Source organism: Petaurus breviceps, unplaced genomic scaffold, assembly GCF_028583685.1.
Source record: "Petaurus breviceps papuanus isolate PSGF00001 unplaced genomic scaffold, PetGlider_PUasm1.0 110, whole genome shotgun sequence".
Classification (NCBI taxonomy): domain Eukaryota; kingdom Metazoa; phylum Chordata; class Mammalia; order Diprotodontia; family Petauridae; genus Petaurus; species Petaurus breviceps.
In genome coordinates, this window is record NW_027185597.1 from 1,018,351 (window position 1) to 1,045,508 (window position 27,158).

The window sequence follows — 27,158 nt, forward strand, 5'->3', positions numbered from 1 at the left end:
GGTAGCTGCAAACCCTGAGGACGTGCTTGGGGTGCTTGCTGCTACAACCACTGAGGCCCTCTTCTCTGACTGTGAAATTTCTTTCCAGAATCACCATTTCCAGAAATGCCTGGGCCATTCATGTGCTTCTCCTTATACTTCTCTAATCTTGACTTTTTTGTCTCTTTTTATGGCTCTTTTTCACCTTCCTAATTCTGAGGACATCCTCTAAGACTCAGCTCTTTGCTTTATGTTCTTTTTCTATGTTCATTTTTTTCATTTTCCAATTACCTGCAAATCATTTCTACTTGGATATACTTGAAAATCTACCCTCCGGGGAGGTGATGGGATAGAATCACAGAATTTCAGTTCAGCAATTGCTTTTTCTATAGTACACTTGAAAACTGCTCATCCAGTCCTTGCTTAAAGACTTTGTTGGGAGGAGTTTATGCAATTTAGGATTCCTAAGAGAAAGAACTCTGGGGAGAAAAAGATCATGTTCCAAATGCTGACTTTATAGAATAAACAAAATTTGGAACTGGGTCAAATTAGTGATTTATTCCAAGGTATGGACAGAGGAAGAAAAATAAGTTGAAGCACTGGTCAAAAGTTGGAGAAGTCCACAAGGAGTCAGATAGCATACTATGAAGGGGAAATCTAGCTTTTGTAAGGAGCTGGTTTGTTTCATGCAATGTCTTTACTAGAAAGAATAGTCTTTTCTAAAAATAATGTCTTTACTCCATCCTCTTCCTTTTTTATTATTTTATTTTATTTTTGTTTTTTTTGGAGGGGGGAAAGGTAGGGCAATTGGGGTTGGCTTGCCCAAGGTCACATGGCTAGTTTTGTGTTGTGTCTGAGGCTGGATTTGAACTCAGGTCCTCCTGACTCCAGGGCCCGTGCTCTATTCACTGTGCCACCTAGCCACCCCATCCATCCTGTTTCTTACGCATTTCCTTAAATTCTCCATTTTATTGTTGGTGGTAGTGGTGAATTGGATCTGATTTCATCAGAGTAGGAAGCTCCAGGTAAGGAAATTCTCTTTACTAACTTACATGGCTACTTGCTCTGCAACCTTAGAGAGGTGACTAGGGCATTGGGAGATTAAGCAACTTGCCTAGGGTAAGGTAGAAAATATGTGTGAGAAGGGGGAAAATTAAACCCTAAAGTCTTTGTGCCTACTAGACTAGCTTTCTGTACATTGTGCCATAGTTGATACTACCTCTCCAGAAAAAGAATCAAATAATGTTAATTATGTAATTCCTACTCTTCACCTCTCCCCACAAGAAGGGGTCATCTAGCCCAATTCACTCATTTCATAGATGAGGCAACAAAGGCCCATAGAATTAAAATGCCTTGCTCCAAATCACATAACTATTAAGTGGTGGGGTTCATCCAACATCCTGGTCTAATTCATCTAGGTCTTTTAAAATTTCATAAGTATTAGTGTAACCTGTGATTACACAGGTTGTAAGGGTAGACGTGAGCTTCAAATACTAGATTAATACATTTGAAGAATTCAACAGATCAAATGGTTTGCTTTCAAGTAAAATGATATATACCCCTAGGTGGGCAGTGGACACCTAAGGCAGTGATTCCTGGGCATGGTTGGACAAATTGTGGTCTCCTGTGGCCTTGGTATATTCCATTATCAAAACAGGAGTAAGGACAGAAGGTTATGACTTGGAGAGGCTATATTCCATATAAACATATATATCCTAGCTGCACTCTTGATTTTATATCAGCAGTATTATAATTAGTTATTGTAGTTATAAGGCAGGTAGATGGCACTGCGGATAGAGCATTGGGCTTGCAATCAGGAAGACAAGTCTTTATTAATTCAAATCTGACTTCAGACACATTCCTTATGGGACTCTGGCAAGCGACCTCACCCTATTTCCCTCAGTTTCCTCCTCTGTAAAATGAGCTAGAAAAGAAAATAGTAAGCCACTCCAATATCTTTGCCAAAAAAGTCCCAAATAGGGTCATGAAGTGTCAGACACAATTGAAAAATGACTAAATTATAATTATATATTACATATCATATCATATTTTAATCAAAGACATTTACTGCGAGCAATATCTCTTTCCCTAGAATTTCTAACCAAACTGGAATACTTATTTTCATGATCAATGAAATGATCAAAAAGGAAGTGTGCTAGAGTGCAAAAAGGAAAATGCTTGAGTGAGAAGAGAGCTGAGTTTGAATCCCACTTTTGACAGTTACTAGCTGTGTGACTATGGACAAGATACTTAAGCTTTCTGAGACTCAGTTTCCTCAACTGTGAAATGGGGGATGGCTAACCAAATTGTGGTATATAATTGGGATAAAATACTATTTTGCTATAAGAAATGAGGAAATATATGATTGAAAGACTTTTATGAACTGATGAAGAATGAAGTAAGCAGAACCAGAAAATTTTATACAACACTAATATTATAAAATTGAATAATTTTGAAGATTTTATAAACTGAAAAAGAAATAGAACAAGAGAACAATTTATACAATATCGACAGCACTGTAAAGATGAATAGTCATGATCCATAATTCTAGAAGACCATGCTATCCTGACAGAGAGGTGATAAATTCAGAGTGCAGAATGAGACATTTATTTTTTGATGATGGGCAATGAGGGAATTTTTTGGGGGGGTCTATCTATGCATATTTATTATGAGGAATTTTTCTTTTTTCCAATGGGGTGGGGAGTATCAAGCAAATACATTTCTGTTAATTAAAAAATAATTAAAATAAAATTAAGAATAACACTTGTAGTAGCCACTTCCCAGGGTTCTTGTGAGAATCAAGTGAGGGAATGTTTCTAAAATGTTGTAAGCCATAAAGTTCTGTATAACAATATAGTCAATATAAAACAACAAAATAGTCAATCAGCCAGTCGAGAAACATTCATTAAGCTCTTATTATGTGCTAGGTACCATGCTAAGCACTAATCAGATGGGCAGCAATTATTATTTCTTACATAAAAGGCCTTTATTCCCTTTCCTCTGCCTCTCCCAAATGTGCTTATTGTAGAAGGCTTCAAAAATTTCATTTCCTTTAGGAAGTCTATTTTCTTGGCTATTCTATTCATCACTGATCTTTTCGCTGACTACACTTTTTGGTATTTGGTATTTTTATTACCTATTTGGTAAGCTATTTCTTCTGTTGTAATAGTAATGAAATTTGAAGTTCCTTTTGTATTGCTAAACTGAGAGGTACTTAGCACTTAGTAATTAATCAAGCCTCTGTTAAAGAAACAGAAGGTATGAACAATGTTGCTGACATAACAGGAAGGGGTTGGCTGAAACAGGAAAGAGCTAATGCTGTGTGTATATAAGGAGAAGTACTTGCTGAGAAAGACAGATCTTCTTGGACCAAGCTTCGTGGAGGCAGAAGCTGCTGCCTCCAGGGAGGCTGAAGAGGAAAGGCCCCCCAGGCTGGAGACAATGATTTTTATTTGAAGAACCTGGATGAAATGATTTTGCTTCTGGGAACCAACTAAACTTCTGCTGAGTCTGAGGGCCAGTCAGAGCTGCTGAAGATTTCCAAGGGTCAGTCAGAGCTGAGAGCCAGCTGGAGCTGCTGAGGATTTCAGAGGGCCAGCTGGAGCTGCCAAAGACTGAGGAAGCATGGCTGTGGTGCTGGTACTTTGTATGAACCTGTTTGTGACTTTGTTGAGCCTTGACTTCCTGGGAACGACACTGGGAAGGATTTAAGGTGGATTTGACACTGTGAGCTTCAGTGTAGAACAGAAAGTGTGTGGAGAGCTGGACAAGGACCTGGGAGCTGCCTGCCTTTGAACCCAGGTGACAGTTTGGTGAATTCATGTAGTATCTGAGACCATGGAAGGGGATCCAGGGAATCTGAGAGACCACCCCAAGTCAAGCTGAAAGAAGATTTTACTTGGATACTGTGCACTGACTGAGATTATAATTTACTAGTGACCTAGGGGTGGAAGGCTTATGTATTTTCTGATGATTGAATAGTGAATGATGATTAAATAGTAACTAATTTGTAACTTGGTGTGCCCCATGGGTGGAGAACTTTGACTATTGTACTTTGTGTCCCTTAAGGAGGCAAACCTCCTTAAAGATGACTGAATGATTGATTGACTAAGTGATTCTTCTTTGTTGAAAACTATATAAGTGATTGTTCTTTGTTGAAAACTATGTGACCACTGTGGTGAAAACTATGTGGCCATATTAGTGATAAGTTGTTGTGAATGCTATATTTTTATTTTCTGTGATAAGTTGTAACATTGTGAATGCTGTACCTTGATTGACTGTGAATGTTTTGTTCTGATTTGTTATGGAATAGAGTGTTCACTATACTGTGTAATCAGAAACTTGAAAAGCTGTTCAAAGTAGCATTCTTCTGGAAAGCTGCTCATGGTTGGCTTTACACCTATAAAGTAATACATTGGATATTTAGCATATAGGAGTTGGGATGATTTAAGAAAGTTTTGCAAGAGTCTGGTTATCTTTGATTAAGCTGACCACTGAGGTTCTGCTTATTCAGGCCTAGGGAAAGGCAAAAAATAGTTCCCTCCCGCCCCCAGAATTTGAGATCTTAGGTTCAACACTTACTCCTGCTATGTGTTATCTCTGTAATGTTGAGCAAGGTGGATAGCCTTTCTGTCCCTTGATTTTTTCACCTCTAGAGTATGGGGCTTAAATTGAATGCCTTCAAGATCCCTCTTCAACTTAAAATTTATTAAGCAAATTGCAGAAGCTGATGAGACCCTGACAAATAGCAGAATACTTTCTACTCAAATGGAGTGTTTTGTACTTCATCAAGTTTAAATAGAACAAAGAACTTAATTTTCAATTTATGTTGAGTTGATTTTTGCTGTTAAAGGCAGAAGAAAAAAAAACTACTTCAATTCCATTAAACTACCTACATTTTAAGAACTTTGAGTTTTAAGACAAAGCCAGTAATACAAAACCAATTATTAACTAAAATATACATCAAATTCATCATTCATCTGTTTGTTCAAATGATTTCCAATAATTATACCAGTATTTAAAGTGTGAGAATTTCAAAAGTAAAGCTCTTGATTCCTCATTCCTATTTTCTTTTATTATATGAATAGTTTTAAGTACTTTTCAGAACTATGTCTCTGGATTGAGAATCAATTTCTTTTATCTGCTCATAAGGCTTATCTTCCCTCTGCCCAAAAATAAACCTTCCCCCGAATTCCCTCCCCCAACAAACCTTTTAAGTTGTGTTGAAAATTCAGTTACTAGTTGTTAGAGTTCACAGCTTAACCCCAGTTCACCTCTCTGAGGTTCTAACATTCTCATCTCTAAAATGAGGCAGGGGTTGGGGGGAGAGTCATTAACTAGAGGATCTGAAGAGCACCTAAAGGTGCCAATATTTTATAATTCTATAGATGACAAATTGGAAATTGCAAGATTTTTATTCTCTTGGGAAAGTCTCCCATTGTAGTCACTGGAACACGTAATATATGTGGTATGAACTCAGCCATTGTTAAGAGGAAATTGTTACTGTATAGTCATGATAATCCTATATTTAGTTCCTTTCAGTTTCAGCAAAGTAGATAAAGAAGGATCTCAGTTTCCTTGGTTTCAACAAAAGAAATTTAGAAAGACAGACAATTCAGTAGAAGTTTAGGATCACAGAGGGCCTGCTTCTTGAATGAGGGAATGACCAAATGAACAACTATTTACTGAGCATCTGTTACATGCCAAGCACTATGCTAGGCTCTGGAGATACAAATACAAAAGTGAGTCAATCCTTGTTCTCACAGAGCTTACATAATAATTGAGGCGGACAACACCCACACAAGGGACTAGTAGTCAAAGAAGGGAATTTTGATTTGGGAATTTTCAGGGATGATAAATAGAGCTATAGGGAAGGCAATTGTCAGGTCTTTTCCTATATAACAATAGAAGTATAAGGGCGGGGATGAATGGAGTCAATTAATCAGTCATATCACCCAAACCCACTTAGCCGAGATACCTTTATCATGTGAGAGCACCTCTGTTGAATCAATTAAAGACATAAACTAAGTGTGACAAAGTCTATATACCTTTATTGAATCATTCAAAGACTAGGTTTGAAAAGTCCTAGATCAATTAAGAAGTTCCTGAAAACCAATGGGTGACAGAAGTATATTTAGATTAGTTGAGGAAACTTAGTTATGCCCCCATAGCTTGTATAAAGCCAGCAAGCTATTTGGAACTAGAGATTGGAGTGTTTGGCAGCCAAGAGGAGAAAGCCATCCCAGTCAAGCTCCTGAGAAGAAATCACCTGAAGCTGGAGGAAAAACTTAACCTTCTCCCTCCATCCACCCTGGGCCAGTGGAGGATGTTATGAATTTTGTTGTGAATTACGGACTTCCTGTTAGCATTTTAATAGTATCCCCACATTAGCTGACACAGTGGGAATCAAGAATGAACAAAAAATTGTAGCAGAGTCAACTCCTCTTACTCAGCACTTTAGCTCTTAGGACTCATTGATATGCTTCTATTTACACAAAAGCAATAGTTACATGCTGGCACTATGAGATCTTAAATATAACCAATCACTACTAACAAAACAAAAGAAATAATTTTATAAGTACTCATTCAAATAAATGCATGAATAATAAATAAATAAATAAAAAATGCATACATAAATTGGAATTATACTCCACTCTCCTACCATTGTATTCAATATATATAGGTATAGATATCTATACATTTATACACATGCATATATGTGTTTATGTGTGTATGTGTGTATACCCTCTATGAATGCTCATTTGAACTCATACTGTGTACTTTTGTTCAATACCTGATCCCTTTAACAATAGGACTTATAGCAGAAAACAACCCTCTAGAAATCCTGCTTTCCTCTGAATTGTCCCTTTGAAGGATGGCTTTGGTTCAGCAACTCCTGAACTATCACTTTATCCTTCCTTTATCAGAAAAAAAAATTTGTCCCTCCTCTAACTTTCTTTTTCCTTAATCCCACATTCTCTATTCTGACACCCCACTCCTTTAATCATTCCCTTCACTTTAACATTTGTATTTCTTTCTTTCCTCTGCTTCCTTCTCTTCTTTTTACTATAACTGACAGATCTCTTCTTTCACTTGACTCTACTGCCTCCTTTAATTATCTCTTATTCTAATAAAAAAATTTCCTAAATGACCAATACTTAAATACTCTCTTTACTTTCTCATCATTATATTTTTTTTAAGCAATTGGGGTTAAGTAACTTGCTCAAGGTTACACGGCCAGGTGTTTCTGGGTGGATGCTAAGTGTCTGAGCCCGGATTCGATCCCCCAGGTCATCCCGACACTGGAGCCGGTGCTCTTACTTGCTGTGCTACCTGGCCGCCCCTCTCATCATTATTAACGCCCTAAAATCTGCCCCTTCCCAGTGCAACTGAACCCTCAAAGGTCACCAATGATCTTAATTGTCAACTATCAAATCAACTTGAATTTTCAGTAGTCTTTTCTCATTCTTCATTTTACTTGTCCTTTAGACAACATGTGACACTACTGGGCACCCTGCTTTCTTGTATATCGTTCATCTCTTGGCTTCTAAGACTTTCATATATCTCTTGCCCTGACCTCTCTCCCAACCTTCAGTCCAGTATTTTCAAATTCATGCTGAACATTGCAACTTGAATTTCCTCAAGGAAACCCCAAATGTCTCAAAAAATGAACTCTTCAATTCCTGCGAACCAAGTTTCCTTTCCTACTAGTCTGTTCTTGGAAATGGTGCCATCATTCTTCTACTCTCCCGAATATAAAACCATGGTGAGTACAAGAAAAGAGTCATATTAGTAAGTTACTCCTAGATGTCATATTGCTATAGTCCTGGTATTCTGGGTCCTTTTAGCAAGTGATGCAATTACCAGTTTCCTGTGAAGAGACTCCAAAGATTTTTTTTTTTTTTTTGTCTAGAAGAGCCAGGTACTGCTGACACTTCCATAAGGCTCTTTAGTAAACAAGGTCATTCATAACTCTTTAGCTCCTATAATCCAGACTTCAGAAATTCTTTGGCTCTTATCAACAACTGACACAGCTGACTGGGGAGAGAAATAATGTAAAGAAAAACAAATCCAAATTTTCCTTTTTAAAAATGGGTACTGAGAAGGGTAGAACAGGGAGGGGGGTGGGAGGATAATATCCAAAATGTGTGGGAAATATGGGGAAAAAATGGGAAAATATGTGAGTAAATAGGATACAATCAATCACACCCATTTTGGTGAGTGATTTTTTTTCTTTTTAAACTTTAAGTCATCACCATGCTTTGTTAGGCTTTTAATCAATTTCTAATGAAAAGCTAGTGTGAATCTTTGTGTCACAGACTCAGAATTCCAGAATTGGAAGGTACTATGTGATAGTTATAGCTTTTCGATGGATTTATGTACTTTTTGCTATAGGGACTTCCTGAAAGTACCCACTTAACACATATCTATTGCTGGAGAAGATACTGAGTTCATCAAGGAAATTAATGACTAATTTTTATTTCTTTTAGGGCTCCTGAAAGTGAATTATTCTCCTTTATCTAACATGAATTTGGTTTTTACCTCTGCTTTCTTAAAGCATAACATTTGACCCTATATTTCTCATAGGAGCAAGGGATATAAGACATGGAAATGTTATAGCTATATACAGAGGAAAGAATTTGTTTCCTTCCGGAACACTAAGCATATAGCACTAACTAAATTTTTCCTTGGAGCAGAGCTGGGCAAGGAAAGGAAAGGATATTACTCACTTTTACTTCTTATAACCCTTTGTTCCCTTCTAGGCTCAGCTCAAATGCTACCACTTTTAAGAGGATATTTCCTAATCCCCCCAGTTGTTAGTACCTAATCCACAAATCGCTATACATTTATTTTTGTATATAGCCCATATTTACTTTGCCAGAAATGTGTGATATACCCTAAGTAGAATAAAAGATTTCCAGCACCCAGCAAAATGTTGGTCACATTAATAAATGCTTATTGATTGTAATTGAATAGTAAGACCCCACATCCATTCAGGTTCAGTTAAGAGAGACTCCAAAAAATCAGGTGATTGAGATCCTCTGTTTTGCATGATTTGGAAATCTTCTTCCAAATTTAAATCTGTAAATGAACTTGGGCATGTGTGTTTTATGTTTGGGCTCTATATTTCAATGCTATTTCTGATTGCTTTACCTGTGGCACAAAGCATTGTCCAAGAAGATACACAGAAGGAAACATATAACTCAAAGGGAGGGAGAGAAGGGAATGGAAAAGCATCTACACAGCACCTCCTATGTGCCGGATACTTTGCTAAGCACTTTACAAATATTATCTCATTTGATCCTCACAGCCCTGGGAGGGAGGTGCCGTCATTCCTCCCATTTTACAAATGAAGAAATGGAGGCAAATAGAGGTTAGGTGACTTGCCTAGAGTCACATAATTAGCAACTGTTTAAAGCTGGATTTGAATTCAGGTTTTTCTGTCTTCAAGTCCAAAGCTCTACTATACCTCCTACCTAGCTGCCTGTAGTAGATGAGAAGCATCATTGTTCAGGCAAGCACTCTATAAATAGTTATTGGGCTGTAGACTTAAGAAACAAATAAAAGTAGGAATTAGGGAATGAGGTACATTAAGTGATGTGGTAATATGGGACACAGGACTGTGAATCGAGAGATATGAGTTCTGATCTTCGCTTCTCCACTAAGTTATTAGAATTTTATGTTTTCCTAATAATTCCAACTTGTTACTACCATGAACTTAGTATTATTTTTAATAATTAGAGCTCTAAAAGTGAAATGGGCTGCCCCAGAAGGTAGTGGTTTCTTCCTCACTGAAGGTCTTCAAGGAAAGATTAAATGATCTTCTGAGATTGGACTGTGAGCAGATTCTCGTTTGGGTGTGGGTTGGACTAGATGGCTCCTGAAGCCCTTCTAATTCTTAAGTGTCCCTTACTCTGGAATCAACTAGTTGAATGACCTTGGGCAAATCTCTTAGCCTGTTTCTAGTCAGTTTCTCTTTATGTGGGGATCTGAATTATTTCATCTTTAGGGAAGCTTACAATCTTATAGCAAATTCTGTGATTGATTGAACAAAAGCAAAAATGAGATGGAAATCTGGGAATTACAGAGTAAAGTCAAAACCAAATTTTTACTGTCCAACAAAATGATCATCAGTGGATTCATTAACAAGAACATAATACTAGCCATAAAAAGTCTAGATTGCTGTGTCAAGTCCCTGCTTTCCTTCCAGGGAAGCTATGACTGCCTTGTGCATCATAATACTTGACTATAAATTGAGAACTTTTTTCTGCTTCTTCCATCTGCAGGGGACAGTGCTTGCCTGTGTACACAGGCAATGGATTTTGTAATTCAAATTCACTTGCAAAAAAACTGGATTACTCAGAGCAAAAGTAAAATGTTTCCCTTGGGTATTATAATCAGAATAATACTTACATGCCTACTCTATGTATCTGATCTTACCTGGGTGATATATATGACAAACTGAACTGGCCAAAAAATTTGCTACCTGAGGAATTCAGACTGATTTTCGGTACAGAGATGCAAAGCTAGTCTTATTCATGAGTAGAGTGGGTAACTACTTTGTTGCTTAGGTTTGAGTATTCCTAAAAAACTCAACTAACTAAAATCATCTTCCAGACTGGCTTGTCTCTGAGTCTAAAAGTTCTTCAGTTTGACACATTCTTAAAGGTCCTTCTTCACACCTACCTATTTTATCCAGGTGCAGGCATTATGTTTTTGTATTCTTAGATTATGGTCTTATGCAAAGATCTAGAGCCCAGGAGAACTTGTTTAAATGTTCCAGCTCTGTTGCTAAATGGTCATAGAAGGCAACATAGTAAACTTGAAAACTAGGAGATCTGAGACAGCAGCTTTTATTGTGCTATCACCTAGCTGTGTGACCATGGGTAGGCAAGTCATTTTAATGCTCTGGAACTCAATTTCTTCACCTGTCAAATAAAATGTTAGACTAAATGATTTATCAGGTCCCTTCCAGCTCTAAAATTCTGTGGCTCTATGATATTGGATAAATAAAAATCTCTCTGACCCCTTTTTTCTTCATCCAGGAAAAAAAGGATATTAATGATTTCCCTAATTTCATTAAATTATTGTGAGGATCAAATGAAGCAATGTATGAGAATGTTCTGGAAACTATTAAGTGTGCATATATGTATGTATATCCCATAAATATGCAGACATATATATTCTGCATATTTATATGCACATATATCCTATAATACATATATGCATATACACTCTATAAATATATACCCTACATATCTACATACACACATTTATTTGCCTGTCTCTCTCTATATATATGTATACATATAGTAGGCACTTAATAATTACTTGTTAAACTATTTCCCACCTTCTTAACTCAGTGTTAAGCACAGTAGGTATTCAGTAAGCACTTATAAAAATGAGTTGAAAAAATGGTATGGATGACCTATTAGTATAAATGACTTTATCTGATTACTTGTTATCATTTCTTGTCATCCTGAAAGTATAGATCATAGACCTGAGACCGACAGCTCAATAATTGCATTTTGAGGGAAGGGAGGAAGTAGGAAGATGTCTGGAACATACAATCCTATTAAACTTCTGTATTTAAATATGTAAGAGCTCGTGGGCTTTAGAAATGTGAGGGGGTCTTAGAAATCATCGAGGGCAACCCTCTTATTTTGAAGTTGGGGAAACTGAAGCCATGACATAATTTTGATAATTTTTCCAAGTTCAGATGTGTTGTTATAAGCTGCAAAGTTGGAATACAAATAGGTTTTTTGACTCAAAATCTGCTGCTCTTCCTATTTTCTACCAGGGCATGGGAAACAGTAGAGTAACAGCTTACATTTTTTATAATGCTTTTCTAACAACAATCTTGTAAAGGGGGACAGTACAAAGTATTGCTCCCATCTTACAGATAAGGAAACTGAGGCTCATGGGGGCTAAATGACTTATCCACAGTCACCTAGGTTGTAAATATTAGAACTGACATTTCAGTAAAGGACCTTCAGTCTCCAGTCTAGTGCTTTCCCCACCATTCTCTGATGTCTCCATGTTGAAAGAATATTGGGTTTACAACCACAAGGTCTAGGTTTTAGTACTGGATAGTTTCTGGTTAGTATCTGGATGACCCTGGACAGGGTAATTAACCTCCCTAAACTCTTATAATAAATGAAGGTTTGGACTAACTAATCTCTAAGGTTCCTTGTAGCTCCAGATATCTGTCTAAGGACAGTAGGTAAGTAGGTACAGTTCACAGATTTAGGATTCCCAGTCTTCCCTTTCTGTTCCTTTTTCCCTTCAGAAAAACGTCCACCCCTACCTTTCACCCTGGTGTCTTTCTGAGTCTAATTGCCTCAAAACTAGGAAAGTCTCTGACACTATCATTTACACTCTAACTAGAGTTTATTCACACCTACTACCCAACTTTTCCAATCTATTTCCATCAACTCTCTTTGACCTGGATGAAAGACTCTGTCTTCTATTAATAGAATGTCAGGCATTAGCAAGATGGAGAAGACTTTATTATTTTTTTTGAGAAGGAAAGTGAGGAAACCTTCTCCTTGCCCTTAAATTATGAAATAATATTGTACTATACCTTAAACTGATTCTGAAAATAATACACCTAAATCAGTTCCAGTTATTTTTAGGTTCCTGGGCAGAGTGCTGAGGCAAAGGGAGTATGAGGTTACCTATGGCAGTCTCCTTTATCCCCTCCTCCTTCCTTAACGCTTATCCCTCTTTTTTCATCCCTTGGTTTCAAGATCTGTTTGGTCACCTCTCATCCTACTGCCCCAGTCTGAGTCTTCTTTCACCTGACCTTTGTCCAGCTGTCACATAGGTTGCAGGTAATCTAACATCCTCACTGTCCATTTTCTGCTGCATCAAGCCCTCCAGCACCTTGGAAAACCAGATTCAGAGCCAGAAAAAGTAGCAAGACTAGGGAAAAATTAAGAGTTCCCCCGGTGTTTGTATTTGAATGAGCCAATAGGAGAGAACTGAAGAGGAGGTGGGAGGGAGCATGTAGCCCAACATCAGCTGTGGAGGGGGCTTTATGAGCACCTACTTACTATGTAGTTGGCATTGTGCTAAGTGCTTTACAAATATTATTTCATTTGATCCTCAACGACCTTTGGAGGTGGTTGCTATTATTATCCCCATTTTACAGTTGAGGAGATTGAGATAGGGAGATTAAGTGACTTTCTCAGGGTCACATATAGTAAGTGCCCAAGGCTAAATTTGAATTCTGGTCTTCCTGACTCCAGGACTACTGCTCTATCCTTTGCATCACCTAGCTGCATCAGGACTTCCTGCCTCCAGGAATTTTAACATTAGGGAGTAAGATTCAGTCTCTTAATGCATGCATACACTAATATTCTAATGGATCTGTGAGCTTAGTCATTTGAGATTCTCATCAATGATGTCAAATGCAATTCATCCTGTCCATATTTGTTCTTGTAATTCTTGTTCATGTCCTTTCATATATCACCATAAGGAGGTCACTCAACATACTGGAAACATTCCTAATGTTCTTTTTACATAATGAGAATGTCAATGGAGCATATGAGTTGCCAGCCAATTATCCTAAATAGTAGCTTTGATCATATTACCTCATTACTCAGTATACTTCAGGGCTCCCTGTTATAGCCAGGATCAAATACAAAGTCCTTTATCCCTTAAAATTTTTTCAAAGCCCAGTCCTTTCCAACCTTTATAATAATCTTGCTATCTATTCCCCTCCCCAGGCTCTGCTATCCAGCCAGATGGCTTCCTTGCTCTTACAACATGTCAGTACACTTCCTATTTCTGGAACTTTGAGCTGACTTTTTTCCATGCCTGGAATGTTCTCCCTCCCAATCTTTTACTCTTAGAATTCCTGTCTTCCTCTACTAGTCAAGTTATTATCTTTTGAAAAAAAAAAAAGCAAAACAAATTTAGTATAAAATAACCTAAACATCATTTCCTAAATGTCATACCTATTAGAATGTGAAAAGGATCATTGTAATGGTAATGGGTATTTGAAGATCTTCCCTGACCCTTGTAATGGCAAGCAAATAAGTACTTAGACCCTAGGGCAGTTGAGCCTTGCCCTTGATTATATCAAGTCTTTGTTAAGAAACAGAACTTGTGAAACTCAACAGTGGGAGGAACTTGCTGATGCAACAGAAAGGGGAGGAACATGAAAGAGCTAATGACCAGAATAAAAAGCTGAGCACAAGCTGAGAGAGACAGCCAGAAGTGCTGGGAGCAAGTAGCTAGCATGAGTGAGAGAGGGGCATTCTTGCTTAAGGGAGCCTGTTTTGTTTTGAAGGCCTGATGGAGGGAAGGTTTGGTAAGGCTTGGGAATGTTGGTATTCAATGCATTGGTTATGTGTACCAACTTCATGGTCACTATGATGCATTTGGCTTTCTGGTTTTGGGATTCAGCTTTCTGGTATTTGAATAAATTCTTTGATTCTGTCCTCCATGTGGAGAGCCTGTTACATTTTGTGATTCACAACTATACCAGCATATTCATAGCTGCCGTGGGCACTGTGAATATTGCATTGGCATGATAATCATTCATGTGGTTTTTACAGGTAGAGGATCAGTAAGGGACTAAAGTCACAATCTATGGGATAAAGAAAAATCTCTGGCTTTGCTCTTTGCTGCTTTTGTGACTCCAGTAATGTTGGGTGACATCTCAGCCACAGGAAAGCTCAGAGCCTGGAAGAATCTAGGATCCTGTGAAAATACTAAGAATTCTGTGAATTGTTTGTTACCTTCTGAGAATTCCTATATGTGTTTTCAGGATTCTTCAAGTCCTTGCATCTTTTGATATTTCCCTTCTTGGACTGACATAAAGGCTATCCTGTATCAAACCCACTCTCTCTCTGTCTCTGTCTCTCTCTCTCACATCTATCTATCTATCTATCTATCTATCTATCTATCTATCTATCTATCTATCTATCTATCTATCTATCTATCTATCCATCCATTCTTTGTACTTGTATGGGAACTAAGAATCCTGTTACCCACTTTTGTGGAAACCTAAAAACAAGCTATATTAAAAGATTTCTTTTTTTAAAATTTATTTTTAGTTTTCAACATTCATTTCCACATGATTTTGAATTACAAATTTTTTCCCTGTCTTTTCCCTACCCCTGCCCCAAGATAGAAATCATACTGAATGCCCCTTCCCCCAATCTGTTTTCTCTTATATCATCCCCATCCTCCCTCTAACTTTCTAGTAGGGCAAGATGGATTTCTATACCCCAGTGCCTGTATATCTTATTTCACAGTTGCATGTAAAAAGCAATTTTTTTAAACATTTGCTTTTAAAACTTTGATTTCCAGATTCTTTCCCTTCTTCCCTCCTCACCTACCCCCACCGGGGAGAGAAGCAATTCAGTATAGGTTGTTCATGTGTAGTTACACAAAATATTTCCATAGTAGTTATATTTTGAAAGACTAACTATATTTCCCTTCAACCTATCCCCCCCCCCCCCCCCCTTATTCTATTTTCTGCTCTGACCCTGTCCATTTTCAAAAGTGTGTGCTTCTAACTACTCTCTCCCCAAATCTGTCCTCCCTTCTGTCATCCCTCCTCTTATCCCCTTCCACCTACTTTCCTGTAGGGTAAGATACCCAAATAAATGTGTATGTTATTCCCTCCTTAAGTCAAATTCAATGAGAGTAAGTTTGACCCATTCCCTTTTACCTTTCTGTTCTTTCCCTCCATTGTAATAGTTTTTGTTTGCTTCTTTTATATGAGATAATTTACCCTATTCTATCTCTCCCTTTCTCCTCTCTTTATATTCCTCTCTCACCTCTTAATTTTATTTTTTAGATATCATCCCTTCCTATTCAATTGGTCCTGTGCCCTCTGTCTATGTATACATGTACACACATATGCAGACTCACATATGTATTTATACACACATATACCCTCCTATACATACATATATAATGTATTTATATACACACATATATTCCCTTCAACTATTCTCATATTGAGAAAAGTCTCATGAGTTACAATTATTGTTTTTCCATGTAGGAATATAAATAGTTCAACTTTAATAAGTTCCTTATAATTTCTTTTTCCTGTTTACCTTCTCATGCTTCTCTTGCTTCTTGTATTTGAAAATAAAATTTTCTGTTCAGCTCTGGATTTTTTTTTATCAAGAATACTTGAAAGTCCTCTATTTCATTGAATGACTATATTTCCCCTGAAGCATTATACTCAGTTTTGTTGGTTAGGTCATTCTTGGTTTTAATCCTAGCTCCTTTGACCTCCAGAATATCATATTCCAAGCCCTTCAATCCCTTAGTGTATAAACTGCTAGATAGTGTGTTATATTGACTGTGTTTGCACAACACTCAAATTATTTCTTCCTGACAGTTTGTAATACTTTAGCTATGGTATTCTTAGGAGTTTTCTTTTGGGATCTTTTTCAAGAAGTTGATTGGTGAATACTTTCAATTTCTATTTTGCCCTTTGGTTCCAGAATATTGGGGCAATTTTCCTTGAGAATTTCTTGAAGGATAATTTCTAGGCTCTTTTTTTGATCATGGCTTTCAGGTAGTCCAATAATTTTTAAATTATCTCTCCTGGATCTATTTTCCAGGTCAGTGTTTTTTCCAATGAAGATATTTCACATTGCCTTCTATTTTTTCATTTGTTTGGATCTGTTTTATAGTATCTTGATTTCTCAAAAAGTCATTAGCTTACATTTGCTCCAATCTAATTTTGAAGGAATTATTCTCTTCAGTGAGTTTTTACAATTCCTTTTCCATTTGGGTAATTCTTCTCCTCATTGGCTTTTTGGGTCTCTTTTGCTATTTTTGCCAGATTAGTCTATTTTTCAAGGTGTTATTTTCTTCAGTGTATTTTTGGGTCTCCTTTAGCAGGCTGTTGACTCACTTTTCATGATTTTCTTGTGTCATTCTCATTTCTCTTCCCAATTTTTCCTCCACTTCTCTTACTTGATTTTCAAAATCTTCTTGAGCTCCTCCATGGCCAGTAATCAGTTCATGTTTTTCTTGGAAGAATTTGATGCAGGGGTTTTGACTTTGTTGACTTCTGGTTCCATGTTTCGATCATTTTTGTCCCCCCAAAAAGATTCTATGGTCTGATTGTGCTTCCTCTGCTTGATCATCTTGCCAGCCAATTACTTGACTTTTGAGCTCTTTGCCATGGTAGAACTCTGCTTCCAGAGTGAAGAAACATATGTCCCAAATCACTAGGGTTTCCCACAAATGTTATCAGAGCTATGAGGAGGATGCTCTCTCTACAGACACCCCAAGCTCTGGCACACCGTCCACAGACCCCAGGTCTACCACCCAAGTCTATGATCCAGATTCCCCCTATGGTCTGTAGGCCAGGAGCTCAGGAGGCAGCCACATAGCAACAGTTGTGGCCACCACGCTTCCACCACCCCTCGCTCCAGGGTCAAGGGACAGACTGCACTCTTCTGTCACCCAGGTCCGACAGAGTTCCCCACTGACCTTTTACCTTGTCTTTGGCCTTTATGGGTTGAGAAGTCTGGAAACTGCTACAGCTGCTGGTGATTCACTCTCCTGAAGTCTGCTTTGGCCAGTCTGGGCTGCTGGTCAGGCCACCCTGGGTCTCAGACCACGTGGCTCATGTGGGACTTCACTTGCTTCTCTGCTATGTGTGATAGATTCTTTCTGTAGGTCTACCAGGCTACCTCCAGCGGGATTTTTGTTTTTCTGTGTCACTTTGTCGGTTCTGTAGCTCTAAAATTTGTTTAGAGTCATATTTTACACACATTAGAGGTGGTTGGAGCAGGAGCTCATGCCAAGTTCCTGCCTCTACTCTGCCATCTTGACCCCACCCAGAAAGATTTCACTAGGGTAAAATCTGAGTGAGGGGAAATTATGAGCTAAAGTATTGTTGCTATTTTGGGATGATGCCAAAGATTCACTAGAGGGAGGTGCCCTTGGGCCCCCAGTTATCTCTATGCTTTTCTGTTTTTTTTTTCTCCTTGAAAAGATGAGGGAAATATTTTAAAGTTGAATTTTATTTTATTTCCAAATGACAATCCTCCTTCTTTCTATCCCCTACCCCCTACCAACTAAAAAAGCAATAAAAAGCAAACCTTGTTACAAGCATGAATAGTCAAACAAAACTAATTCTTACATTGACCAAATTTTGAAAAAGTCTCAATCTGCACTCTGAATTCACATCTTTATTAGGAGATGGGTAGGATGCTAAGATGAGAAAAAATTTTAAACCATAAATAAGTAAAAAAATGCCTCATAGCAAGGTGAAATGTGTAAGACACATCCTTATGTGGTCCTCTTAGAATCGAAGGGAATGAACAGAAATTGCAAAGGATGTTATTCTATGTTGGCAGATTCAAAAACTTTGCTAAATGTTATCAGGTGCCTGGAGGGAAATTTAATACCATGGAAAACAGAATTAATATATAGCAAGATCCTGAGATGTTAAAGAAAGGGACAGCAATCAATAGAGTAAGGTTTAATCAAGATAAATGCAAGTTAATTCACTGGGGAAAGGCAGAATCTGATGAAAAAAATATATATAGCATAAAACAGAAAATTGCCAGTTTGGAATCATCACTAAAGGAAAAGACCCTGGGGTGCTGGTACTCAATAAATTCAACATGAGTTTATAGTGAATTGTGCCACAAAACAGGGTGAATACTATATGGGGAAGTATTAAATGATATATGGTATGTAAGACTAGGGCAATGATTATTCTTTTACCTACAGTGCTGGTGAGATGACATATAGTGGTATGACATTCAATCATTCTATGTTCTTCAACATGGGTTTGTAGAATATGTGCCACTAAGTAGCTATGTGACCTTGATTAAAACAAATGTTTCCTGGGTCTGTTTTCTGATGTACATCTAACAAGACTATATTGCTCTAGTCACAACTCTAAAATTCCATTTAAGAAGTTATCTTTTTGTTTTGTTTTGTTTTAGGGTAGCAATTAAAATTTCAGAAAAGTGCTTTTAGCATCTTTGGAAATATAATAACAATATTTATAATTATTCCTTTAAAGAAATTTTAATTCACCAAAAAGAAAAAAGAATGTGGATATTGAGGTCTCTAAAGGGTCAGTGACTTGCCTAAGCTTCATCAGCTAGTTAGTGACTGAGTTACAAGAATCCACTTGTCTTGGTTCCTCTCTTGTATTTTTTTCCCCCTAATATATCAACATGCCTTTGTTGTTGTTACAGTCAGGAATATAAGATGGTATACTAAAACCCCTTACTGGTTTAAAAATATTGTTGTGGGTTTAAATACTCTTAACTATATCAAAACCAATTTTATGTGGCCATATTTGGGTTGTCAGGACTGCAAAATGGACCTGTTAATTCTCTTAGACTCCTTACTGTGTACCCTCTTATCCTTGTCCTCCACAACCTAAAAACAGTTTCACACAACAAAGCAGATGTGATGCTGTTATAAGAAATGGAAAGTGACCTGGCAGCTAGGAGGTTCAGTGGATAGAGTGCTGGCCCTGGAGTCAGGAGGATTTGAGTGTCAAGACTTCCCATGAAGATGCCCTCAGCGGAATGGGTGGATGAGAACAATTGGTTCTGGTGGCCATGAAGGCAGCTGAGGCAGGTATGGTGGAGTACTTAGAGCTCAATCAGATATTATAGACACCAAAGTTATTCACTGCATCCCTGTTATCACTTGGTTTTGCCCACTGCACTTTGACGACTTAGGAAAAGAGAGTGAGGCTGATGACTTTGTACAACTCTGCCTTGCTTAAATCCAATTCAAGCTCAAATCAAGACATCACTCCAGGATATCTTTGGTCCTACTACAGAACAAAGCACGAACAACAACAACAATTTCTTTTGTTTTTAAAAAGTTCGTATTTAACTGATAAAGATTGCTAATTTTTTTCCATCTGGATTAATATTTTTCTAGGTTATTTTTTGATTAGATGCAGACTTTTTCCCTCACATTCTGACTTAAATCAAAATACATAATGTTACGAGTCTATAGAAACAGACATTTAAGAAATCAACAAATGGCATGCATTATCAAAGATATGATTATGTGTATGACGCTGAATCAAAATGCAAAAAAAATTTCAAAGTACCAAAATGGAAAAAGAATTGTAAATTGGCTTTCCTCACTAAACACCATAAAAAAAGAGTAATTCTAACTGGGTTTTTCCCACTAAACACTATGAAAAAACATAATCAAAAGTAGGTTTTTGCAACTAAATGCCATTTTCTAAACCACTATAAGATTTAGGAAGAAATGAGTATTTAATGAAGAAAAGCAAAGAGTGGATGGGGATTTCATTAAGTAAAAATAGACATAGTATTTCAAAATGTGAATGATATAGAGCCAATAATATTTTGAGGGAGAATGCTAATAAGGTATCCTATGAGAATTTTAGGATAGCTAATGCATTTTTCAGTGCCATCTTAACTTTCTAGTACTTAAAGTACTAGATCAAAAATAGTGGGCCTGAGTTTTGTTTTTATTTTTTCCCTCAGCTAATAGTCATGTGACTTTGGGAAAATTTCTATAAACCTTAGTTGCTCTATTTGTTAAATGGAGATAAAAATATTCTATTTATCTCACAGGTTTATATGGTTATATGTAAATACACTTCAAAAACTTAAATTCTATACAAATGCTGAATAAGGCTGAATAAGAGAAAAAAAAAATTGTGCCTCTCCTTTTTTATTACCAGTCCCCAAATTATTAAGGACCAAGATTTAGACTTCATAAGCTATCCCCATTTGACATTGGAATTGACACTGGGACAAAGAGATTGAAGATGCTGTTTTACTGTCAACTGTCTGTTTTTTGGTGTTGTTCTTTCCCCTAAACCAATGCCACATCCTCCTGGGTAAGAGCCTTGCACAATAGTATGGGCTTAGAAGTGTTGGTGAATTGAATTGGGTTTTTAAGATGTGGGAGGTGGGATGTACTAAATAATTTCTAAGGTCCTTTTAAGCTCTAAATTCCATGATTCTGTGTTCTTATGAATGTTATAATTACATTTACCCATTGTTGTTACATTTTTCCCCCTTCTCCCTTCTCTAAGGACAAGAAATAGAAGTGAGTTCTAAACTAGAACTGAACATTCATGATTGAATTTTCCGATTTCTGAAAAAGCATTCTCTATGTTGGCACAAACCTCTGTCAGAAATCAATGAATAAACATTTATTTTTATTTTTCTGTCCTCCCTTTTCCTCCCCTTTCCCCTTACTACTTCCTTCCCTACAAACCACTCCCACCCCCCTTTCATAATCCTTTCCCCCTCCTATTGCCTGTAGGATATTTTTATACTTAATGCAGTATATTATTTCTTCTTCACACCAAGAGTGACAGGAACAAATCTTAGGCGAAGCTCCTCTCCCTCCCTTCTTTCCCTCTAAAATGATACTTTTTGCATTTCTTCTCCATAGAGTCCTATGCTTAACTGGTTGTTATTCCCTCCTTGTACCAGAAACAATGAGGGAAAAGCTCATATGCTTCCCAACTCCCTCCTTTTTTTTCCTCTGCTATACAGTTTTTATGCCTCTATGTGTGGCATAATTTACCCTTTTCCACTTCATCCATTCCCTTTCTTCCATTGCAGTCCCTTTGTAGCCCTTAATAAGATTTTTTTAAATCGTCATTTTGTGTATTTTATAGTCATACCCTCTACTTGTCTATAACCAGTTTGCTCTTATAAAATAGCAGGGTGTGTATGTGTTCTCCTTGTTTACCTTTCTAAGTCACTGTTGTATCTCATAATTGGAGGTTGAATTTTCCATTGAATTTTCCTTTTTTATCAAGAAGATCTGGAACTCTGTTATATTGTTGAATGACCATCTCTTTGCCTGGAAGAATATGCTCAGTCTCGCTGGGTATGTGATCCTTGGTTGTAACCCGAGCTCTTTTGCCCTCCAGAAAATTGTATTCCACTGCCTCAGATCTTTCAGTGTAGAGGCTGCCAAATTGAATCGTTTCTTTCTGGCTGCTTGAAGTATTTTCTCTTTTATCTGGTAGTTCTGGAGTTTGGCCACAACATTTTGAGGACTTTTCAGTTTGGGATCTTTTTCAGCAGGTGTCCGGTGGATTCTCTCTATTTCTATTTTACCCTCAGGTTCTAGTATCTCAGGGCAGTTTTCCTTAATGAGCTCTTGGAGAATGTTGTCCAGGCTCATTTTTTCATCATAATTTTCTGGTAGGCCTATGATTCTCAGATTCTCTCTCCTGGATCTGTTTTCCAGGTCAGTTATTTTTTCTTTGAGGTATTTCACCTCTTTTTCTAATTTTTAATTCTTGTTGTTTTGCTTGACTAATTCTTGGTTCCTCATAGAGTTATTTGTTTCCATTAGGTTAATTCTGGTTTTTAGCAAATCATTTTCCTTGGTTAATATTTGGAGCTCCTTTTCCATATCATACACTTTTCTTTTTAGAGAGATGTTTTCCTCATTATAATGTTTTTCTAATTCTGCTATTTTGGTCTTGAGAGAATGATTAATTTTGTCTTCTATCTCTCTCATTTTGTTTTCAAAGTTCCTTTTGATCTCATCTAGGAGAGCCTTCTGTGCTTGGGACCCATTCCCTGTTGAAGTTTCAGCTTTGGGTGTGGAGTCCACATTGTCTCCCTCTGAGGTTGGTTCCTCCCTCTGAGGATAGTAGGACTCCAGAGTCTTTGTCTTTGTAATCTGCTTTCTACCCATTTTGAGGCAGGGTCCTACCGTGTTTTCCCGATAATAAGACCTATCCCGAAAATAAGCCCTCCCCTTACTGTGTAATATTCCTCTAAAATAAGCCCTCCCACAAAAATAAGCCCTATTGAGATTGCTACTGTAGTGAAGGTGATCCCCTGCGCTACACACTACATTACGGTACCATCTCTATGCACTGCCCTCCCCTCCCCCATGAAATGCACGCCGCGCTCTGAGCTGCATCCAATCAGAGCTGCAGCAGTGAGCGGGTCATCCTGTTCTTCCCCAGTGATTTGCTTATTGAATAAAGGTACATTTTTTGTTCATATTTACCTGTTTATTAAAATTGCTGTCAATGTTCATTAAAATAAGCCCTCCCCTGAAAATAAGCCCTCTGGTGTTTTTCTGTCCAAAAAAATAATAAGACAGCGTCTTCTTATTGGTGAAACATGGTAGCTACACCCTTCCTCTAGGATCCCAAGCCTTTACTGTAGAGGGTTTTGCCCTGGGGCAAGAGTTACTATGTTTTCAGGGTCAGAGGTGGGGTTTGGAGCAAGTGAGGTTCACTCTGTCATCCTGGACTTTGGAGGTCCTGAAAGGGGCTTTTTTTTTTTTTTTAAATTTCTGGGCTATAAAGTGGTAGCCCCAGGTGTGTTTGCTGTCCAGGACAGGGGCCCCTGTATTTGCTTCTTACCTTGCTGTTTCCAGTCCCAACCCTTTGGTGATAGGTCTGGTAGTGGACCTTGTGGTTGGTGGGGAGACTTGCCCTTGGAGTTGATCAGGCCCCTTCTGGGCCTGCCTCTGCTGGCCGCGCCTTCCCAGCCTGCCTCTGGGTCTGCTGGCTGTGCCGCCTGAATAAACATTTATTACATATCTGTTTATCTGTTTATCAGGAACTGGGGATACATTGGCAGCTGGGTGGTACAGTGGAGAGAATAGCAGGCTTAGCATTAGGAAGATTTATCTTCGTGAGTTCAAATCTAGTTTCAAACACTTAATAGCTATGTGTAATAGCTAGTCACTCACACCTTTTTGCCTCAGTTTCCTAATCTGTGAAATGAGCTGGAAAAGGAAATGGCAAACCACTGCAGTATCTTTGCCAAGAAAACCCCAAATGGTGGTCATGAAGAGTTGGACATAACTAAAATGACTTAACAAGAACAAAAACATTGTGAATATGAGAAATATATTCAACAGTACATCAGTACAACTTTGGGTAGGTCATTTAGTCTTTGTCTGCCTAAGTGTCCTCATTTGAATGATGTCAAGATGGACCAATCTCTAAGTTTCCTCACAACTCTAAAATTGTGTAACTCTATTATCCTATATATCTTATAACAACGACCATTGTCTCATATTGCCATTTTTTGATATAGGGATACATTTTGAAAAATGTTTTCTTTAGGAGAAGAGATATACCATGTTACTTTACTCACTTAATATAGTTGGCACATTCTGTTCTGTCAGGAGAATTATTATCATTCTGCATTTAAAAAGTCTTTTCCCTCCAAGGTCTCCAAGTCACTTTTGCAAAATTTAATTGCCAGATAGGTAGTAATCTTCATAAAGCTCCCATGAGGTAGGTAAACCAGGAAAGAAAAAAAAACCCTCATACAACACCTTGAAAAGCAGCTGAACAGCAACAGAATTATGCATACTTATTTTTAATACTTGCTTATCTAAATTGTTCTTCACCATTATATATAGCTGCCTGTTACTATGAAGTTAGAGTAAAATAAGGAATCACTTAAATTTATTAAGTGTCTAATCCATTTCTCATTAATGAAAAATATGAAATCATCTAATAATTCCCATTCACCTATCCATATAGCTTCCATGACAGGTGTCACCGAAATACACCAAAATTAATATATACCTGCCATATTAGATTTAATGGTAGGGGGAAATGATTTAGTCCCTGCCAAACTGACATTAAGAGCTAAGGGAACAATTTATTTGAGAGTTGAAATTGTTTAATCAGATGAAAATTCTACCCTCACCCTGTACTACCCCTCTCCCAGAACCTCTGCAATGCTTATGGAATTACAACATGAAAGGATTTATCCCTTTGTAGAAGGAAATCAATATTGGGCTCTGAAAAGCCCAAGTTAGAAGCAATGTGAACTAAGACCAGCATTCAATAGAGGCTTCATAGTTATGGACTTCGACTTGTCCAGCCAAAGGAATGACTGAGTCTTGACCTTCACCAGCTTTTAGATCTTGAGAAGAGTTTAATAGCAGAGGAAGAAAAAGGATCAAAGGGGGAAAGTTTGATTCCTCTCAAATAGTCTTTGAAAGTCACTGGAGAGGGCATTTTAATGTGTGTGAAGAGTTCAGAAAGGCACGCTTGCTAAATTCTAACACATTTTTCAAGTAGTAAACACACAGAGAAGTCCATGGCTAGTTCCTTTCCCCCTTAAAATAAGGACTTTAAAAACAGCTGTCGTGGGATCACTCCTTCTATTTAGTTCTGTATATAACACATGATCAATTTTTCATGCTTGTTCCAAATATTCTAAATTATAGACAAATTTACTAACTCAATTTATACGTCATCTGGTTGTTTATCAAAGTCCATTCAATTGACTTGTTCATGACATGTTGAAAGATATCCTGGACAATGGTGTTGAGGCATTCTTTGGTGGTGACTAATCTCAAAGGATTGTGAACCAAGCTGTGAAGAGAAAGAAGGAATACAGAAAAAAGAATAAACGTTTTTATGGGGTAGATGAAGTTTGGTCACTGGTCTCTGGAGACAACCATCTTGAAAGCATGATAATTATTTGTCTTCTGAGTATTTATGAAAGAGTCAGTAACTAGATGTCACAGTTGATAGAACGTTAGGCCTGATGGAAGATTCATCTTCCTGAGTTCAAATCCAGCCTCAGACATTTACTTAGCTGTGTGGCTCTGGGTAAATCACTTACACCCTTTTGCCTCAGTTCTCTCCTCTATAAAATGAGTTGGAGAAAGAAATGGCTCACCACTCCAGTATCTTTGCCAAATAAATTCCAAATGGGGCCGGACATGACTGAAACAACTGAACAACCACAACAATAGATAGAGAATGGATTATAGAGAATTTGGGGAGCTGAATATGGATGAAAATTTAATATTATTGATAGAGTAATTGATTTGATTAGGAGATTGTAAGGCAATGTGAATAGAAGAGGGTATGTGCAGGTACAGACCTTCTGAAGCTTGGATTTGCTCATAGAGTGAACCAAAGACCCTTCCATCCTCCATACCCTGCCCTAAAACTGTGTAAGTAACTGATACAATTGTACACACACTAGAACATAGCACATTATCCTCAGAATAATTTCCAAATCCTAAAAGCGGTGAGGAAAGAGTTCTATAAAATATTATATCTGAATGGAACTCTTTTGAACTCCCTGGAGTCTCAGTATTTGAAAACAGGGCACTCAATGTCAAGGGAAGCAAATGGATTTGGAGTTTGAACCCTGACTGCAATCAATGCAAGTCTGAGTGACTTAACACCAGAAGTTCAGAAATCTGTCTGTATTTTGGAGAATGAGTGAGCACTAGGGCAGTTCAGAGGCTGGTGGTTCCTGTATCTGCATTGAGCTCAGAAGTGAAGGGGACTATGTGCGGGAGTCTGGGTCCCAATGCCTCCTGTATACAGCAATTCCAGCATTGGTTATCATGAGTATAACAATCAGTTATTCTTTTATTGTTTCTGTGAATCAGATGTGGATCCAATCTCTCTGTAAGATTTGCATGGGAAGATAGAGCCCCCAGGGGAAGAAGAGTCCAGTAGAACTAGATGTTGGGGCATGAGTGACCACAGTTAGTTTTATATAACAATGCACCATGACTTTCTTGGGATGATGAATTGATCTGAACAGGGATATACCACCACTGAAAGTAGGCCAAAGCTGATTTAAATACCTGCTCCTTTTCTCCACTAGGTAGGGAAAGACAGAGTCCCTGACACTCATTCCCATTTCATGACACTAGCTGAGTTCCAGGGACTCTGCATTTGTGAATAAGACTAATAGTAAGTGCTAAAGAGAATAAAAAAGGACTTTAAGTGAGGCTATAATATACAAACAATATGTTCTAACACATTAGGAAAAAATAGCAAGTATTATAGAGGTATAGAGGATGAACAGTGAAAATCATAGACTTTAAACTTTTAGCACAGGAATTTTGTCATCTTCACCTGATAATTTTCTACCATGTATATATGAATAGCTTGGAATGGGAGTGCTTTTCTAAAGTTTTATAATGCAAAGTATAACGTAATAGAATGAGTGCTTCAAAAACTAGATATTAGAATAACCGTTATTAAGGCAGGTTTGTGGAAGAGAAAATAACTAGAAAAATGAAATCTGCATATTTGGTTTCTTTAAAAAAACAGTAATTTATTTATTTATTTTGAAAAAAAAAGAAAGATGAATTCTGGTGGGACATTAGCCTATGCTTATCTGTTATTAACTCAGTGGGTTTACTTTAAATACAGTAAGATTCTATGGATTATTTCTGGTATCTTCTAA

General features: G+C 37.5%; 1 pseudogene; it reads right to left on the reverse strand.

Annotated features, from left to right (window-relative positions):
• Positions 1-3,801, reverse strand: part of LOC138156833 (nucleoprotein TPR pseudogene) — a 6,837-nt pseudogene extending 3,036 nt beyond the window's left edge.
• Between the last annotated feature and the right edge of the window lie 23,357 nt (positions 3,802-27,158).